The 17867-nt window shown below is 40.3% G+C and overlaps 3 protein-coding genes across 6 annotated transcripts in view; 1 reads left to right on the forward strand and 2 right to left on the reverse strand.

Moving 5' to 3' along the window:
• The window catches only part of LOC143714442 (uncharacterized), a 340300-nt gene extending 324818 nt beyond the window's left edge, over positions 1–15482 (reverse strand). Inside the window, exon 1 of the mRNA XM_077205647.1 lies at positions 15435–15482. The gene's annotated coding sequence lies outside the window, so the exon portion shown is untranslated. The remainder of the gene's footprint in view (positions 1–15434) is intronic.
• LOC143714414 (uncharacterized) overlaps positions 1–17867 on the reverse strand; it is a 1189624-nt gene that overhangs the window by 644585 nt on the left and 527172 nt on the right. The window lies entirely within an intron of this gene.
• LOC143714434 (uncharacterized) overlaps positions 1–17867 on the forward strand; it is a 429922-nt gene that overhangs the window by 410960 nt on the left and 1095 nt on the right. The gene's annotated exons all lie outside the window — the stretch shown is intronic.

Genomic DNA, 17867 nt, shown 5'->3' on the forward strand with positions numbered 1-17867 from the left:
ACGAGCGCGTACCGTCGTTCGTGACTCTCCTGTTCAAACTCGTTCATCCAAATGAACGAATCTTTTTTCGAGTCATTTCATTCATTCAACGAATGAAATGACTCGAAAAAAGATTTGTTCATTTTGATGAACGAGTTCGAACAGGATCACGAACGTGCATCACAGAACAGAGCAAGGCGAGTATTTGTGCTTATAAAACTGAACGTTTTTTATTTATTTTTGAAATGACCGATCGTTTTGCTAGATAAGACCCTTATTCATCGTCTGGTATCGTTTAAAGCCCTTTGAAGCTGCACTGAAACTGTCATTTGGTCCTTGAAACGTTTGTGTCCTATTGAAGTCCATTATATGGAGAAAAAGACTGGAATGTTTTTATCAAAAACCTTAATTTCTTTTCGATTGAAGAAAGAAAGACATGGACATCTTGGATGACATGGGGGTGAGTAAATTATCAGCAAAAGTTTTTTATTTAAAGTGAACTAATCCTTTAACGTTATCTTACTAGGTATTTATAACTTATAGAAAGAGTGCAACGTTAGAAAGTTAGCTGCTACATGTATTGCAAAATACATAATGATTTGAGGACCAAGTTTGTAGTCAAAGTATGGGCAGGCCGTAGTCAATGTAAAGCATATTGTTGATGTTTCGCCGCTATAAAGTGAATTTCTTCAGTGAATCAGGGTCTTGAGTTCTCCAATGTCTACAACCGCAAAAATCCTTTCAGGTACATATCAAGCCCATTGAAAAAGGTCGTCTTAAGGTTTTAAGGACACTATGCGCCGGAATTCCGCTGCAAATCTAGTAAAATGCCAGAGACACAATTAGAACATTACAGTTTTGTTTTTTTAACAATTGCTAGGACACATTTCTCAATACTTAGGTCACTTTTTCAGTTTTGAAAAGAGTAGGCTATGTAAAATTACAGATTGGCCTGTAGTTTTGGTAATGGTTCTCTGCATGAATTCTTGTCTCTTACAAAGAAAGATTATTTGAAAGATATATTTTTGTGCCAAAGCAGTGATAAATGATCCACAGTTTAGCCCACACCACTGTTGTCCATACTGTGTGAACAGTTTTGACAAAGTAACCCAAGTATTGAGAAATGGATTCTAACGCAAAAAAAACACACATTTTTTTTTTAAATTTTTACATTTTAACAAAGCTATGTTCAAATGGTCAATTTTACTATTGTGTGAAATAAGTGTTTTAGAATAGGTAACGTTAGCTTAAAAAAAGGCAGTTTAATGCAAGGCAATACTGTATTACAAAAGTAATGTCACGGTTCATCAGTCCGGGTGTTCGTTCTGAGTTTCTGTTGGTGTGTTTGTAGGCGTGGGTTTGTGGGTGTGTTGCGATGGATTTTCACGATTAATACCGTTCCAAATTATACAATATCCCATCCCTGATATTAATATAGTCCCACGGTAACTAAAGAGCCTATCCTTTAGTCGTGTACTCAAGAGTTATGTGATCAGTCTATATAAATTTGTATTCTATTATTAAATAATAGATTTCCCCTTTATATTATAAGTCTACCTTTTGTGGTACTCTTCAACCTTGTTTGCACTATAACAATTTGTCATACATATACTCTTATACATATACACATGTTATATGCTGCCTCTTTGGCTAGGCTGTTTGATCAATCAAATATCATAGTGATTATTCTTATCTCAAAAGAATGCTCACCCTCTGATGTCCCTCTCTTCATGAAGGATACTTCTGGCCCGGTTAGAAGAATGTGACTCGCACTCAACGATCCATGGTCCAGTCAGATGATTATAATAAATGTTACAAAATTTATTAAAATAATCAAATGAAAAAGGAATACTTGTTACAGATCATAAATGAGTACTAACTAACAGATAGATACTAGCTAGGCTTAAAGCTTAGTGCCCCTGACAACTGCTGGTGTGTCAGGTTGGTGGTTGCAAGGAAGAGCGAGCAATTTCTCTTTTCCTCCTCTTGTATAGTCTTTTGATGCAGCTGGCTTTTGTTTCCCCGAGGCGCAGTAAGCATCTAGTTTCACAAGACCGCTGTTGCAGAAAGGAGCTATGTTTCTAGCAACTGCTTAGAGGATATGAGTCCCTCATGTATAGAGAGGTGAAAGGTTTAAGACACAGTAATACATCTTAAATGTTCATAGACACAGTATTAAATCTTACATGTTCATAAACACAGTAATACACTTTAAATGTTCATAGCTTTCATTAGTTCTGCCACTTCTCTTAAACAAGTGGCTTTATGTGGCAGCACATGTCTTCTATTGTGTCCTTTTCGACCTCTGCATTTGGATGGAGACAGATTTCCTGCTGAAGATTTAGATAAAGCGACTGGGTTTCTGGGTTATATCGTCTCCTCCAAGGGGGTGTGCATGGATCCCGACAAGGTTAAGGCTGTGGTGGATTGGCCAAACTCCAGATTCCCGTAAGGCCCTACAGAGGTTTCTGGGATTCGCCAATTTTTACAGGCGTTTTATTCTCAATTTCAGCCAACTAGCCGCGCCTCTGACTGCCTTGGCCTCCACCAAGACGACGTTCAGGTGGTCGGGTGTAGCTGAAGCTGCATTTACCAACCTCAAGAGCTGCTTTGTTTCAGCCCCCATTCTTGTTGCCCCTGACACATCACGTCAGTTTGTGATGGAGGTCGACGCGTCAGAGTTGGGGGTAGGAGCGGGTCTTTCCCAGCGCTCGTCCGCGGATGACAAGATGCATCCTTGCGCATTTTTCTCCCATTGTTTATCTCCGGCAGAGTGCAATTAAGACATTGGTAACCGAGAGTTGCTGGCAGTCAAGTTGGCATTGGAGGAATGGCGCCATTGGTTAGAGGGTTCGGGGGTACCCTTTATTGTCTGGACCGATCATAAGAACCTTGAATATATTAGGTCTGCTAAAAGACTCAACTCCAGGCAGGCTCGGTGGGCACTTTGAGTTTGAGTTTACCTTATCGTATCGTCCAGGGGTCCAAGAACATCAAACCCGATGCTTTGTCTCGCATTTTTGACCGTTCAGTTCACCCGTCCACTCCCGAGGTTACGATCCAGGAGTCAATCGCACCAGTTTTTTGGTCAAGCAACGATTCTGGTGGCCTTCCATGGCTCGTGACGTTCGGAGTTTTGTTTTGGCATGTTCAGTCTGTGCGTGTGGTAAGACTTCCAATCGCCCACCGGATGGGTTACTCCAACCGCTGTCTGTCCCTTCGAGACCCTGGTCCCACATCGCGCTAGATTTTGTCACTGCCCTCCCGCCCTTCCATGGCAATACGGTCGTTTTGACTGTAGTGGACCGGTTCTCGAAGTCGGCTCATTTCATTCCCTTGCCCAAATTACCGTCTGCCAAGGAGACAGCTGCCACTGTTGTAAACCACGTCTTTCGGTTACATGGCCTCCCGGTGGACGTGGTCTCTGACAGGGGTCCCCAATTTATTTCCAAATTTTGGAAGGAGTTTTGTCGTTTGTTGGGGGCGAGTGTCAGTCTTTCTTCTAGGTTTCATCCTCAGAGCATCGGGCAGACTGAGCGTGCCAACCAAGACTTGGAGAGAGTTTTGCGATGTTTGGTTTCTCAGAATCCTTCCTCATGGAGCCAGAAGCTCTCATGGGTGGATTATGCACATAACTCGTTACCAGTGTCATCCACAGGCCTATCTCCGTTTGAATGTAGCTTAGGGTACCAGCCACCTATTTTTCCCAGTCTGGAATCCGAAGTCGGTGTGGGTGTGTACTATCTGTTTTTTGCTTAGCACCAGCTGATCACTTATTAGCCTTCAGCTGCAGCTTATCATTATGCTTGTTAGCTGTCTTTATATCGCTGGAGTTGTTTGTGCTTGGTGTCGGTTCGTCACTCTGGTTTGTGTCTCTCTCACAGTTCCTGTGTCCTAGTCTCCGTGCGGAGTTTATGTCTTTGTTTCCTGTGCATCCAGCCCTTTGGGAGATCGCCTGAGTCCATTCACCTGCCTTCGAGCTAGCCTTCACTGGGGATTCCCCTTCTCACGTCTCCAGTCGGAGTGTTGTCTTTCAGGTCGCCCGCCTGCTAAACGTGGTGTTTTGAGAACTCTCCTTTTCCGTCTGTCAACATTAAACTGCTTAACTTGCATTAGGATCTACGACTCATCCTTGTGACAAGTAACCCATGTTAATTATAATAAATTTATTTAATTATAATTAAATCCATTTTCGGACATTTTGACCCCTACGAAATACATTAAATTAATCTTAGACAAATCCAGTTGAGATAGAGACATACTGAATTCTAAAATTACTTACCATAAACAGCCTAGCAGAGAAGAAAATGGCGCCTTCTCGTTCAAGTGTGGTCCAAGTTACGTTGTGTATTGGTAAATATGTTCAAAAGCTCAACAAGTCTGAAATATCACATATAAAGATGCATTTGTACACTTATTGCTTCAGAAGCATAAGTATAACAGTTCAATCTCTATTACTTATTGCCATTTCATTCTCTTAAAGGTAACTTAACCTGAATGCATTATACACAGCAAAAACACCAGTGTTAAATTAACTCTCCTGGGAGTTTATATGGCTCCAGACTCAAGAGTGTTAGAGTGTTAAAATATGAGTGTTAAATTAACACTCAAGAGTGTTAAAGTTAATGAGAGAATTAAGTGATTAATTGAGTGATGATTGGCCATTATTGAAGACTCCTGATGTTAACAAGCAGAATCACCAAAGGAGAAAAAAAAAAATGCTACCATTATGGTGATTAGTGTTTGCTTTAGTTGGGCTCTTGACCCTTAAACAATTATTATATCAATTTTGTTCGGCTGATGTAATTGAGTTATAACTGCCAGATGAACAGTGAGAAAAGGTGATCAGGTGGTGTCGGTTATGTGTTGATGCTATCATCACTTGACTAGAATAACCAAAGTCATTTAGAATATCTTTACCTTGTTAATTACATAAACACTGTGATTCTATAGCAAACAATTATCAGCATTTTCAATTTAATTTAAAATATTTCTTAAAAGTTGTTCTGATTGGAAGTCTTTGAAAAATATTTTATAATTTTGTTTAGACACACTGAAATCAATAATCAGCCTGTGAATCTCAACAATGGTGACAGTAATAAAGCATGTTGCAGTGCATTCTGGGTGCCACCAATCACAACTCATTCATAGCTCCCATCATGCATTGCGGTATGAATAAATGATGATCTGATTTATCATTAATTTCCTTTTTCCTAATTGAATATTTTGTTTGTCATCATTGTTGAGATTAATAAACTGATTATAGTTGTCTGTATATGCCTAAAAGAAAAACTTACTTAAAAAGAACAACTTTTAGGAAATCCTAATCCTTATCCAAAATTCTGGTTATTATGCTGTAGAATCACTGTGATGCTGTAATCACCAACATAAATCTTAGTCAGAGATTAGGCTCTAAATGAGCTCAGAGATTGAGGTCCAATTATTATTATATCAAAACATAACCAACACCATCAGATCAACTTTTCTCTTTGTTCAGCTGGCTGTTCACCACTCAGTTTTGGCAGCCAACCAAAATCTAAAGTTAAATACTTTAGGGTCAAGAGACCAACTAAAGCAAACATTGATCACCAAAATGGTGACTTAAATTTGTGATTTTCTACTTCAGTGATTCTGCTTGTTAACATCTGGTGTCTTCAATAATGACCAATCATCACTCAATTAATCACTAATTATCTCATTAACTTTAACTCTGCTTCAGTGTTAATTTAACACTCTTGAGTGTGGAGTCATATAATCTCCCAGGAGAGTTAATTTAACAATGGAGTTTTTGCTGTGTATTTTAAAACTGGCAATAACTTACGCATTCGTTTAATCACAACGAAAATGATAAATAATAAAATAATATTATTTATCGGGATTATTTTAACCCGTTTAATCCCACCGGTCACAATTGTGACCGTAACTTTTTTCTTATTTCTCGAAGCTCTAAAAGTGTTGTTTTTGACTCTAGGTAAGAAATTCAACTTTTAAATGAAAAAATAGATTGTCTTGATTAAAATGTATCAATGTCATGTGACTAGTGCGAAAGGTCACATGACCAGATCAGTTTACTTCCTGCTTGCACATCTAGAAGAAGATGTCTTCCTCAGACTACTACAAAAAGAAGTAAGTAAAACATCTTAATTAACAGATAGAACTATCAAATTTTGTACATATATTCTTAAAAGGGTCTACTACTGATATATTTTGAGAACTATACTCTTGCATATATATTTTGCTCGTAAGAGGTGTAAATTTGTTTACGGTCACAATTGTGACCGGTAGTATAACACATATAACACGTTTCAATTGAAACCACAGGTTTTAGCTGTTAATCCTAGTTATCATTTGTTTATGTTTACACAGGTTAAAACTATCAGATGTGTTGGACCTCTTAGACGTACGTGACACCCCAAGTGCTGTGTGCAGCATCACCGTCATTCCTACACTTGAAAAAGAGGCAACTGAAAGTGACTGTGATAGTGATGGCTCAGATTGGGAGTACCAGGGTGAAACGGCCCATTTACCACGTAGACTTTTGAATGGCGATGCAGAGGTGAACTATCTGGAGGATGCGACAGATGTTCATGAAAACCAATTGGTGTGCCCCACCCCCCCACCTCCACCCCCCACCCCCCCACCTCCCGTTGCAGCAGTCCGTGTTGAAGCAAACGTGCCCCCACTGCCATATCTTGGCGAGTCTCCCACAGTGACCAGCCGGAAAAGGAGATGCCCTGAGGAAAATGAGACCCCGCAACACACAAAAAAACAGAAAACATCTCTTCAAAATATGAAAAACAGGGACAGGGTTTTTAAAAGATCAAAACGACCTGCCACGTCCAAGATTCCAGCTTTCGTGACCTATGGCCCAACTGCAGCAGAGTGCATAAAGCAAACTAGACCCGATCCAATCGATTTTTTCCTGTTGATGTACCCTCCTACTCTGAGGGAGCTCACTGTTGAGATGTCAAATATCTATTCAATGCAAACCAAAGGGAAGACACTTGATCTGAACATGGATGAGTTGCTGACTTTCTATGGGGTTCTTCTCACATCTGGCTACAGTTCTGTTCCACGGCGGCACATGTATTGGTCATATGACCCTGATGTCTACAATGAAGCCATCTCAAATGCAATGAGAAGGAATCGCTTTGATGAGATAATGGCCTCAATCCATCTGGTAGATAACTCAGAAGCCACAAACGACCCTTTCTTCAAAGTACGGCCCATCTTTAGTGCACTGAATGAGGCTTACAAAATGATGCCATACCAAAAATGGTTATCGGTTGACGAAAGCATGATACCTTATTATGGCAGGCATGGTTGCAAACAATTCATCAGGGGCAAACCAATCAGGTTTGGGTATAAATTGTGGAGCCTTTCATCACCTACAGGGTACATGTATCATATGGAGCCCTATTGCGGAGTGCACACACATCTCCCTGAAACTGGCCTAGGACAGGGCCCAAGTGTAGTCCTTGGTCTAGCTGAACAAGCGGAAGTTCCTACAGGGTGTAACTTTGTACACGACAACCTTTTCACCTCACTAAGCCTCATTGATGAAATGACAAAACAAGGTTATGGATGTCTTGGCACTCTGAGACCATGCCACCTGCATGATGTCCCTTTCACAGATGTGAAGAATTTCCAAAAAATGCCTCGTGGAAGCTCTGAAGTCCTTACACAGGGGAAAAAGGGATAACAATGTTGTAACCATGGCAACCAATGCTGCTGAGAAGTATTCTGAGGTGACCGTAAACAGGTGGAACAAAGAGAAAAAAGCCTATGACAAAGTTCCACAGCCCATGTGTATCCTCACATACAACCAAAACATGGGGGGCGTGGATCTGCATGATCTTCAGGTGTCAAGATACAGGGCTACAATAAGGTCAAAAAAGTGGTGGTGGCCAATCTTTTCTTGGTCCCTTCAAAGTGCGGTAGTGAATAGCTGGTTGTTCTTCAGAGATGTTGTTGGTAGTGAATATGACCTCCTGGCCTTTCAGCGATCTGTGTCCCTGGGTCTCCTAAAAAGATACGGAAAACTACCTCTTGGCCATGGCAGAAGAGCTTCGATTGCAAAAACTGTCACTCAAGATTCTGCAAGAAGCGATGGAAAATCTCACTGGCCTGTGAATAAAGGGGACCGTTTCCCCAGATGCAGATGGTGTGACAAGCGCACTGTATATGCATGTGAGAAGTGTGATGCACCTCTCCACATTGAGTGCTTCAAGCTTTTTCATGGAGTCTAACCGATGTCTAACAGATGTCTAACCGATGAACTGTGGTCTACTGTTTACTCAAATTAGTTTAAACTTTTTTATGAGACTGTGAAATAAGTACACTGTAGTTACTGATAGTACCCTATGCACTGCCCTTATATGTTCTGCACTATGTTTTAATGCACATCTTATGTCTGCCTGCTCTGACATGCAGTGTGTTTGACTGACTGACTGAAAATGTATCAGACAAAATGACTCTGGAATGTTCTGATATTTTATAAGCTATGACTTATCCACTGTTAAAATGTTATATTATTGATAATTAAAAATTAATATCTTCCTGTTAAAAATGTTCAGAGACCATATTATATTTTATTTTACTAAATGTTATTTTAAAGTGTTGAATTCTACATGGTGTATGGTTTCCATGTCCTGGCTTCTGTTATTTCTGAATGAGCCTACCTCAGATGAGTTTGCCAATTGTTTGTATTATTGTAAGTTTAAACATTGTGTAACTTAACAGTAATAAAGTTATGAAGTAAATTCTAACCATATCTCATTCTTATATGTTAAATATGTTACTGTTATTTTATGTTTTAAATATGTCAATAGCTCTAATTGAAGAATTTGTATGAATTCTGACTATGCTGTTTCCCACCGGTCACTATTGTGACCGAGTATAAAACCTATTATTTCACTAACTTAACCAACATAAAATCAAAAAAGGCATAAAGTTTGTGTGTCAGGGAGGTCTAAGGAGTAAAATACATGTACTCAAATTGCAAGAAAAAATTTGGGATTAAACGGGTTAAGGTTGAATCGCTTCACTAACAGCCTTACTAAACTGTAAAGATGACATAAGAAACACTATTTTAAAATAACCTCAAAGGAAACTTCTGGAATTTCTGAGGCAAAATTATTGACGTTAACTAACTCAGATTTAAACCATCTTCTGATTTTACGCTGCCTATGAAATAAATGAAATTACCTTTAGACAAAACCAGTCTATAAAGACATTGAATTTCAAAATTACTTACCATAAACCGTCTTTCCTTGCTTCTGAAGAAGCTGAGAAGAAAATTGCGCCTTCTCGTTCAAGTGTTGTCTGTCTCTGTCGTTTACTCCCGGGCATCCGGCGCATGCGCAGGAAAGACTGAGAGGTCTAGTGAACTATCTATTAGTAGAATCAACTAATGTTTTTATTTTATATCAGTGCATTGCCACCAAGCCATTAGTTTCATAAACCTAAACTAAAAATGTTTTGTTATCTGAACTACATTAGTGAATCTAAGTTGATTTGACAAAAGAAAAATTGTTGTGTTAACAAATCATGGAAATCATTTTTTAAAGTTCTGGAATAGGATTCCTTCTGGTATTAAAACAGCCATTGCGCTGGGAAAACGCCCCACAGCTAAAGATTGCAGAGAAATGATAAGAATTGTTGTGGATGAGATGAGACTGACAGAGTTAAATCCATCAAAATCACAGTGCTTGATTGTCGCAAAAAAGATCGTTAAACAGTATTCACAAAGCTTTGCTGATGTCCTGGTAGATGGCACAAGAATAGGGACTGGCTATGGATCTCTTTTGACTCAACTAAAAACAAGAGTGGAGCATGTTAATCGTGGCTGCTTGTTGTAAAGACGCAGGATGCAGAAAAATACCTCAAATTCATCTGGAAAAGACATTGCCCCAGGACCTGCAGACCAGTATGGTTGTGTGAGATGGCAGCCTGAGTGTCCGCAAGAAGAATCTGAGGAGAGTCTCCAAGAAAAACAAAAAGAAATGAAAGACCTCTACAGTACTGAGGGGCCAGCTGCGGTAGAGAGAGGACATCTCAGTCAGTTAATGAAGGCAACATACTACCTACAACGGAAATCCATCAATGCCTGCCCACCACCATGGATTGCTGACTTGAAAAATTACTGGCCTTATCTTTTCACGCCCAAAGAATTGTACAAACACTTTAAATCTCTTACAAACATAACCATTCTAGAGAAACTTGAGAAGTCTATGGAAGAAAAGGGAAAGATGATACTTCAGTTCTTAAGAAAAATGCCAGCAGGGACTAATATGAGATGCAACGCATACTTATGAAGTATGAAGGCAGTGGAGCATCCTGTTTAATCCCATGTGTGATCCTTCTGCTTCTGTCACACTTCCAAGAAAAACCTGAAGCACTCTTTCTTCAGACCGATGTAAGTCATATACAGTGTGTTTCTATTATAACATTTTGTTGTGGGGTTATATTTGGTTCTCATATACTGCATTTAATTACATTTACAATTTTTTCCTTTTATTTTTTTTATTTGTAGATGTCAGCAACAGCAGCTGATGTGGAAAAAAGTTCTACACTTCCAGACTCTCGGAGACTGATTGCCTTAGGTAATGTACATCCCAAAATCTTTAAATTACTTAATTCACAATTTGGAATAGTAAATAAATTAAGGTTAGAAACAAAAATCTTTTAATTACAATTGGTTTAGGAATTTTGGTTGAGGAATTGATTGAAGATGATGTTATCTTTAGTTTTATAGAACTTAAAAATATTTAGCCAATATTTACTTGTATGCAATTTCCAGAGAACTTTAGAGACACTTGAAGTGCTACTTCCCAATTTAGGCTCGATAAAAAAAATAAAAAATGAAGTTATGGATGTAATAATCGCTTATGCTCCATTGTCCAAAAACATATATTATTGCTGTTACAAATACATTGAACTTTCTGTTCAAGAAACATATTTTAGATTGAGGTAAATTATAGATGACACCTCATGAATACTCTATAACAAACAAAGTTAAGGAGTTTTCATATAAGATAAATAACATTGAGTAGCCTTACTCTCATTAAAGACACTTAAAAGTTAAAGGTGCTTTAAAGTTAAAGGGATAGTTAATTTAATCACCCTCAAGTTGTTTCAATCCTGTATGAATTTCTTTCTTCTGCTGAACACAAAGGAAGATATTTTGAAGAATGTCAGTAACCAAACAGTTAACTGGAGCCATTGACTTCCATATAGAAAACAATATTCTGTGGAAGTCAATGCCTCCAGTTAACTGTTTGGTAATGTATATGTATATCTTTAATGGCATTGTTGGCTGACATTACGATGCTTTTATATCTTTTTGTTGTAATGTAGTTCTAATATTCCTCCTGCTGTATGTCCATATAATAAAAAGCCATTTCCTATTTATTGGAGTATCTTTTCCAAATATTTGTTTGGATAGTGTGTGCCACATAGGGGATTTCTGAGTAGTGTCTTCATTTACTATATTTTCAGCTATGAATTTTGTTTTTATCACCTCTGTTCCTCCAGCAGCTTCCCACAAGTCTTTCCTCAATGTTCCCTTACCTCTTTTAGATCTTGCCATTGTTCATCATTGATTTCATTTGTCTTTTTATGGCCAACTTTGTTTTTTGTAATGGTAAGACTGGAATTGTATGTAGGCCTTTTATATATTTCTAAGTATCAGTAGAAGCTTCCAATCACAGTTAGCAATTAACAAAGGTATGTGGCTGGTTTGTGTATGCATCACAGCTGACGATTGTTGTGATGTCAGCAATGTAATACGAAATTTTAGAACTATGTTAAAGCAATTTTATATATATATATATATATATATATATATACACTCTCAGAAAAAAGGGTACAAAAGCTGTCACTGGGGCTGTACCTTTTCAAAAGGTACACTTTAGTACCTAAAGGGTGCATATTGGTACCTTATTGGTACATATTAGCACCTAAAATCAGAGGTGGGTAATTCAGGGGTCAAAGAGTAAAAGTCCTGCCATATGTTTATTCCACCCATGAACTCAGTCAGCTGATTTCACTAATTAGTTCTATCTCCTGTGTGAATTAGCAAATCCAGGCGATTGGAACAAAATACTGAGGAGGACTTTTACTTTCTGAACCTGGACTTTACACCTCTGCATAGCAATGCCACATGTCAGCCAAGAGCAAAGAAATAAACCAGAACTGGACCTTGTCGTAGCCAATAATAAACAACTCCACAAACAGCATTACCAGCTTCACTTATTACTAGCCAGACTGACGTCTACAGAAGTTTTATTGAGAATTAACAGGGGTTTAACTCTTTCCATTTTAAGTCACCATAACAGTGATTTGTGTTTCCATTAGTTGGGCTCTTAACTCTTATTATATATTTTGTTTTTTTTAGCTGCTGCGACAGTGTGTTTGTCAAACACATTTGGAGCAGCAAAGAAAGCTAAAGTGAAATGAGATCAAGTTATGATGGTTATTTGTTGATGGTTTTATAATCATCATGAAACAGACTGATTCACTGAGGTATTTTAATCTAACAATTATGTTGTTACATTTTTTCACATCACATACCTTGTGTTACTACAGGATGAGATCAAGCAATATTATAACAATAAGTTAGAAGACCTTAACGAACATGAGCACAAAAAAGTCAGTTTATAATGACACACACAGACATAAACAATCAGCGTATAAATCTCAACAATGGTGACAATCAAAAGTACTAGTGTGCTGCAATGCATGCTGGATACCACCATAGTACAAAACTCCCAGCATGCATTGTAACATGAATAAATTATGCTGATTTGTCCTATAATTTTGTTTGATTCTAAATATTTGCTATTATTTTTTTCTGTTGTTTTTGTTGTGAATTAGTATCTTTTCAGTGATGTTCTGAATTAATCTATCTGAGTTTATCTAAATATTTGTGATTGTCACCATTGTTGAGATTCATGTGCTGATTGTTGATATCTGTGTGTGTCAGCGTTGGCTAATTTTTTTTTTATTCATTTTTGGTAATATGTCTAAACTGATTGTTACATTGCTGAATCTCATGCTGCAGTAATACAGGGTTTGTGATGTGAATATATTAGTGGAACAAGATAATTGTTAGATTATAAAAACCTCAGTAAATCAGTCTACTTCATGATGATTATAAAACCATCAACAGGTAACCATCATCACCTGATCTATTTTCACTTTAGCTTCCTTTGCTGTTGCTGATGTGTTTAACAAACACACTGTCACAGCAGCTGAAAAAGACAAAATATATGAAAAGAGTTAAGAGCCCAACTAATGGAAACACTAATCACTGTTATGGTGACTTAAAATAAAACAGAGTTAAACCTCTGTTAATTCTCAATAAAACTTTTTTATTCAGTTTTATTCGTCTGAAAGAAATAAAGTCAGTCTGGTTAGTAATAAGACAGTTACTAACTGTGGAGTTGTTTATTCTCCTCTGTGGAGATCTTCACAGATTTAATGTCTTCTTTTCTCTTCCAGTTGATTTCATCTAAGGCTGTGGCTAAAATTACTCCGTATTATATATACACATATGTTTTGGCTACGATAAGGTCCAGTTCTGGTTTATTTCTTTGCTCTTGGCTGACATGTGGCATTGCTATGCAGAGGTGTAAAGTCCAGGTTCAGAAAGTAAAAGTCCTCCTCAGTATTTTGTTCCAATCACCTGGATTTGCTAATTCACACAGGAGATAGAACTAATTAGTGAAATCAGCTGACTGAGTTCATGGGTGGAATAAACATATGGCAGGACTTTTACTCTTTGACCCCTGAATTACCCACCTCTGATTTTAGGTGCTAATATGTACCATTAAGGTACCAATATGCACCCTTTAGGTACTAAAGTGTACCTTTTGAAAAGGTACAGCCCCAGTGACAGCTTTCGTAACTTCTGAGAGTGTATATATATATATTCACATAAATACACACTTCTATTAAAATGTATTACCTTTAAGAAATCCTATTAGTTTAATCCTCCTCTGCTGAGATCTTCTGAGATTTAATGTCTTCTTTTCTCTGTAGTTGATTTCATCTAAGACTGGCTGGAAGTCAGTTGTAGTTCTTGTGTTTCTCTTTCCTTCAGTGGTTCTGCTTGTTAACAGCAAAAAATGTATTAAAAATAGATGAAATTACATTTTTCTAAATCCAAGTCGTGTATGATGTGTTCCAAGGGTTAGCGAATAAATTCCAGGTCGTGTGACATCATCAGGTCACATGACCAGGAAGTTATTTAGATTTGCTTATTTCAAAAATTCATTAAAAATAGACGAAATGACGTTTTCCAAATCCAAGTCATGTATGGTGTGTTCCAGGGGTTAGCGAATTAATTCTAGGTGGTGTGACATCATCAGGTCACATGACCAGGAAGTTATATAGATGTGCGTATTTCAAAAATTCATTAAAAATAGACGAAATTACGTTTTCCAAATCCAAGTCATGTATGGTGTGTTCCAAGGGTTAGCGAATAAATTCCAGGTGGTGTGAAATCATCAGGTCACATGACCAAGAAGTTATATAGATTTGCACATTTCAAAAATTTCATTAAAAATAGACGAAATGACGTTTTCTAAATCCAAGTCATGTATGGTGTGTTCCAGGGGTTAGCGAATAAATTCAAGGTGGTTTGACATCATCAGGTCACATGACCAGGAAGTTATTTAGACTTGCTTATTTCAAAAATTCATTAAAAATAGACGAAATGACGTTTTCCAAATCCAAGTCGTGTATGGCGTGTTCCAGGGGTTAGCGAATAAATTCTAGGTGGTGTGACATCATCAGGTCACATGACCAGGAAGTAATATAGATTTGCGCAATGCAAAAATTCATTAAAAATAGACGAAATTACGTTTTCCAAATCCAAGTCGTGTATGGTGTGTTCCAGGGGTTAGCGAATAAATTCCAGTTGGTATGACATCACCTGTCTCTTTCTGGTAAAATGTAATTTTGTAGTACAATGTAATAAACATGTGGTTATTCATAGTGAATATCCCATTCACAGCTTAAAACTATCTAGGCCTATTTGACAAAAAATTGGTTTTCCACTTAATTCACATCTTTACATTTTATTAGTATGCTTTTGCATACATGCTTTGCGTGATTTCGCACCTTATTTATGTGTGTGTGTGTGTGTGTGTGTGTGTGTGAACTTTTGAGACGGACCCTGAATTTGCTTGGCGAATGTCTAACGAATGTCCAACATAAAACCTACTTCAACCGCACCCACACAAACGAACACACACTCTCTCAGGTCTGAATGAACTCCACATATTCTCCTCATGCTCGCTTCTGCTGCACTAAATGTGTATTTAAGGAGGAAGACACCAGAAAAGACACACAAGTTTCGCTGTGATCGATTAAAACAATACAGAAATGAGTTTGTCGCTTAATCAAACTGTATAAAGTATGTGTGTTTGTTGTGTAAATATGAGAAATACCGTGAACGGCTCTCCTCGCCTCAGAAGACTCGACGCTGAAACTCAATGGGAATGTAAGGCGCGAGCGGTGACGTCATCAGGATAGTGACGACACTACGTTGTTCCTAACAGAGCTATAGAGATTGATGCCTTGGAATTATGGTTACAAAGGATGTCCTACAAAGACAAAGTTTAATCTTCTCCTCTAGATTAAAAAAGACCAAAGCATTATTAAACTACAACGCGATCATTCAGTTTATGGTTGTGTTCTATTATCTAAAGCAGAAGGCTTCTCATTTTGTTTATCCCTCCTTATCTTTGTATGTTAACTCTTATTGTAAAGATATCAATAATTTGTTTTACTCTTTTGTTTGGAAAAACAATTCTCAAAGACTTAAGAAAAGGGTTCTTACTAAGAAAGCTGAAGGGGAACTGGAGGTACTTTTCTTTGAAGATTTTAATAGAGCTTTTAAAGTCAATTGGCTTAAAAGATGTTTGATCAATGGCAACTCCCTCTGGAACCATATCCCACATACTATCTTTAACCAAATAGGTGGTCTAGTATTTCTGTTAACTTGTGACTTTAATATTTCTAAACTCCGTCTGAAATTGTCCAAATTCCACCAGCAAGTTATTTTAGCCTGGAAAATTTGCTACTTACACAATTTTTCTCCTCACACTTCCTTTATTTGGAATAATGCCAATAAATACTTATTTTTAAGGAATTGGTTGAACAGGGATATTAATCATCTTATGAATATTTTTGATAATTATGGAAATATTTTAAAGCTGCAGTAGGGAGTTTTGAGAAAATGTTGACTTAGCCTGAAAATTTGAACAAGCACAACTTACAGGTCCAACCCCCTTGCTCTCTGCTGCACTACAGCCCTCCCTCCACAGCTCCTCCCCCACAGCTCCTACCTCCACAGCTCCTCCCTCCACAGCTCCTCCCCCACAGCTCCTCCCTCCACAGCTCCTCCCTCCACAGCTCCTCCCCCACAGCTCCTCCCTCCACAGCTCCTCCCTCCACAGCTCCTCCCTCCACAGCTCCTCCCTCCACAGCTCCTCCCCCACAGCTCCTCCCCCACAGCTCCTCCCTCCACAGCTCCTCCCCCACAGCTCCTCCCTCCACAGCTCCTCCCTCCACAGCTCCTCCCCCACAGCTCCTCCCTCCACAGCTCCTCCCCCACAGCTCCTCCCTCCACAGCTCCTCCCCCCACAGCTCCTCCCTCCACAGCTCCTCCCTCCACAGCTCCTCCCCCACAGCTCCTCCCTCCACAGCTCCTCCCCCACAGCTCCTCCCTCCACAGCTCCTCCCTCCACAGCTCCTCCCTCCACAGCTCCTCCCCCACAGCTCCTCCCTCCACAGCTCCTCCCTCCACAGCTCTTCCCACTCCTCCCACAGCTCCTCCCTCCACAGCTCCTCCCTCCACAGCTCCTCCCTCCACAGCTCCTCCCACTCCTCCCACAGCTCTTCCCTCCACAGCTCCTCCCTCCACAGCTCCTCCCCCACAGCTCCTCCCTCCACAGCTCCTCCCACTCCTCCAACAGCTCCTCCCTCCACAGCTCCTCCCTCCACAGCTCCTCCCTCCACAGCTCCTCCCCCACAGCTCCTCCCTCCACAGCTCCTCCCCCACAGCTCCTCCCTCCACAGCTCCTCCCTCCACAGCTCCTCCCCCACAGCTCCTCCCTCCACAGCTCCTCCCTCCACAGCTCCTCCCCCACAGCTCCTCCCTCCACAGCTCCTCCCTCCACAGCTCCTCCCTCCACAGCTCCTCCCTCCACAGCTCCTCCCCCACAGCTCCTCCCTCCACAGCTCCTCCCCCACAGCTCCTCCCTCCACAGCTCCTCCCTCCACAGCTCCTCCCCCACAGCTCCTCCCTCCACAGCTCCTCCCCCACAGCTCCTCCCTCCACAGCTCCTCCCCCCACAGCTCCTCCCTCCACAGCTCCTCCCTCCACAGCTCCTCCCCCACAGCTCCTCCCTCCACAGCTCCTCCCCCACAGCTCCTCCCTCCACAGCTCCTCCCTCCACAGCTCCTCCCCCACAGCTCCTCCCTCCACAGCTCCTCCCTCCACAGCTCTTCTCACTCCTCCCACAGCTCCTCCCTCCACAGCTCCTCCCTCCACAGCTCCTCCCTCCACAGCTCCTCCCCCACAGCTCCTCCCTCCACAGCTCCTCCCACTCCTCCCACAGCTCCTCCCTCCACAGCTCCTCCCTCCACAGCTCCTCCCTCCACAGCTCCTCCCTCCACAGCTCCTCCCCCACAGCTCCTCCCCCACAGCTCCTCGCTCCACAGCTCCTCCCCCACAGCTCCTCCCTCCACAGCTCCTCCCTCCACAGCTCCTCCCTCCACAGCTCCTCCCCCCACAGCTCCTCCCTCCACAGCTCCTCCCCCACAGCTCCTCCCTCCACAGCTCCTCCCCCACAGCGGAGCCTGCCGTGAACGCGCAG

This window comes from Siphateles boraxobius, unplaced genomic scaffold (assembly GCF_051911475.1).
Source record: "Siphateles boraxobius isolate OS27281-9 unplaced genomic scaffold, OSU_SipBor_1 54, whole genome shotgun sequence".
In the NCBI taxonomy this organism is placed as follows: domain Eukaryota; kingdom Metazoa; phylum Chordata; class Actinopteri; order Cypriniformes; family Leuciscidae; genus Siphateles; species Siphateles boraxobius.